The sequence below is a fragment of the Momordica charantia genome, unplaced genomic scaffold (assembly GCF_013281855.1).
Source record: "Momordica charantia cultivar OHB3-1 unplaced genomic scaffold, Mcharantia_2.0 BLBB01000067.1, whole genome shotgun sequence".
In the NCBI taxonomy this organism is placed as follows: Eukaryota; Viridiplantae; Streptophyta; class Magnoliopsida; order Cucurbitales; family Cucurbitaceae; genus Momordica; species Momordica charantia.
In genome coordinates, this window is record NW_028275223.1 from 33948 (window position 1) to 36706 (window position 2759).

Below are 2759 nucleotides of genomic sequence, written 5' to 3' on the forward strand. Positions count from 1 at the left end.
GCACGAGTCTCTAATCTTTTTAAAGGTAGAGAAAATCCCAACAAGTTTTTGGCGCCGTTGCTGGGGACTTGAGTTTCAATCATATTCTTTCAAGTGAATTATTTCATTGTGTGATTGTTGCATACCTCTGTCCTTGGAATTAACTGTTATATCTAACCTTTAAGGGAGTTGTGTATGAGCACAGGATCTGGTTGGTTGACCTTTGATCCAGAGATTGAAAGAACCCTTAGAGGAGAAGGCGTGAGCAGAGGTTGAGAAAAGAGAAAGAAAGTAAAAAAAAAAAAGAAGTTGAAGAAGAAGAGACCATCGAGATGAATAGAAATGCACAAGATCCTCCACCCGCCAAAAATCCACCTGTGAATGGAGATATGGCAGATGAAGGAGCAGCAAACCGAGCAGGAGAAATTCCTAATCCGATCCTTTTAGCAGATAATCGAGATGTAGCCATGCGGAATTATGTCACTCATGCGTTCCACGACCTAAATTCAGGGATAAATAATCTTTTACCCCAAGCCGCACAGTTCGAGCTCAAACCAGTCATGTTCCAGATGTTACAGACGATGGGCCAGTTCAGAGGATTGACTAATGAAGATCCTTACTCCCATCTCAAATCCTTTATTGAAATAGCTAATGAATTTCAACTTCCTGGTGTTTTTGAGGATGCACTAAGATTAAAAATGTTTCCTTTTTCTCTCAGGGATGGTGCAAGGACTTGGCTAAACGCGTTAGAACCAAATTCTATCAACACATGGGCAGAACTGACGGAGAAATTTTGGCAAAGTATCACACACTTGACCAGGAACGCAGACCTCCGAGAGGACATTGTGTCTTTTAGACAGAAGGAGAACGAAGCAGTTCAAGAAGCTTGGGAGCATTTTAAGGAGTTACTTAGAAGATGCCCGAGCCATGGATTGCCCGCATGTGTGCATATTGAACAATTCTATAGAGGATTGGATCGTTCATCAAGGATGATGTTGAACATCGCAGCCAATGGCTCGTTGTTAGAGAAGTCGGTAAATGAGATCGTTGATATCTTGAATAAGATGACAGAAATTAATGACCAAGGCGAAATAGGAAGGTCATTACCAAAGAAGCAAGTATCAGCTGGAATCTTGAGTTAGACACAGTAGCTTCAATGCAAGCCCAAATGGCGGCTATGAACCAAATGTTAAAAGCAGTTGACAGTGGAGAAGGAAACCAAAACCGTCACATCGGCGATACCTGAACCCTCTCCTATTTTGAAAATTTCAGATATATCTTGTGTCTATTGTGGAGATAACCACTTGTATGAGAACTGTCCAGCTAATCTAGCGTCTATTTTTTATGTAGGTCAAGGTGCCCAGCGGAATTTCAACCCGTATTCAAACACTTACAACCCTGGATGGAGGCACCATCCAAACTTTCCTGGAGTGACCAAGGAGTAGCTAGTAGCATTGCACAAGCACCCGCTCAACAATACAAGCAAAATTATACTCCTCCTGGTTTTCCCACTCAACCGGCGTCACAGCCTCAACAATACAATCAAAGAGGTCAAAATACTACTCAGCAAAGTGGTAGCAACGCAAGTTTGGAGGCCATGATGAAAGAGTTCATGACAAGAACTGATGCTGCGATAAGAAGCTTGGAGATGCAAGTGGGGCAGATTGCAAATGACCAGAAATCTAGACCCCAAGGTACATTGCCTGGACACACAGAAAACCCGAAGCGAGATCGTGAGGGAAATGAGCACTGTAAAGCGGTTATCACAAGAAGCGGATTAAGTTATGAAGGACCCTCACTTCCAGACGAATGAACTCATGTAGTTACACCTGTTCCTCCTGCATCCACCTCCAATCCACAACAAGAAGAGAAAACAGAACCTGTAAGTTCAGAAGAAAAAGATAAGAAGGCGGATAAAGGTAAACAAGTAGTGCCCAGCACTACTCCACAGGTAGGTAATATTAAGATTCCTCCACCTTTCCCCCAAAGGCTAGTTAAAAAGAATCAGGATGGTCATTTTAAGAAGTTCTTTGAGATTCTAAAACAGTTGCATATCAATATACCTCTCATAGATGCTTTAGAACAAATGCCTAACTACACTAAGTTTTTAAAGGACATCATATCTAGGCGTAAGAAGTTAGGTGAGCATGAGACGGTAGCCTTGACAAAGTGTAGTAGTGATGCTCTAGGGAATCCATTGCCTGTTAAATGTAAGAACCCAGGTAGTTTTACCATCCCCTGCTCAATAGGAGGTAAGAACCTAGGAAGAGCATTGTGTGACTTAGGAGCAAGCATTAATCTTATGCCTCTTTCTGTCTTAAAGAGTTAAATATAGGAGAAGCTCGTCCCACTACTGTCACTTTACAACTAGCTGATAGATCCATAAAGAAACCGGAAGGAAAAATAGAAGATGTGCTTGTTAAAGTTTATAAGTTTATTTTTCCTGCCGATTTCATAATTTTGGATTGTGAAGCAGATCTTGAGGTGCCGATCATTCTTGGGAGGCCATTCTTAGCAACTGGAGATATAGTTTTCAATGTTAGGAAAGGAGAGATCACGATGAAGGTCAATGATGAACAGGTAACCTTCAATGTCCTCGATGCGATGCGTCTCCCGGATGAAGTCAAGGAGTACTCTATAATAGGAGCAATCATGGAGGAACTCCAGCAAATGATGGTGGAAGACTTGGAAGCAGATTTGGAGCCGCAGAAAAAAATCCAAAATTGCGCCTGGCGCAATTTTGCCCCAACTTAAGCGTTTTGGTTTTGGCCGACAATAGC

At 42.1% G+C, this 2759-nt stretch overlaps 1 non-coding gene across 1 annotated transcript; it reads right to left on the bottom strand.

Annotated features, from left to right (window-relative positions):
- Positions 1 to 806: 806 nt before the first annotated feature.
- On the bottom strand, positions 807 to 913 carry LOC148207811 (small nucleolar RNA R71). The gene has a single exon (XR_015787637.1). It is a non-coding gene; the product is annotated as a small nucleolar RNA R71 (small nucleolar RNA).
- Positions 914 to 2759: the final 1846 nt, after the last annotated feature.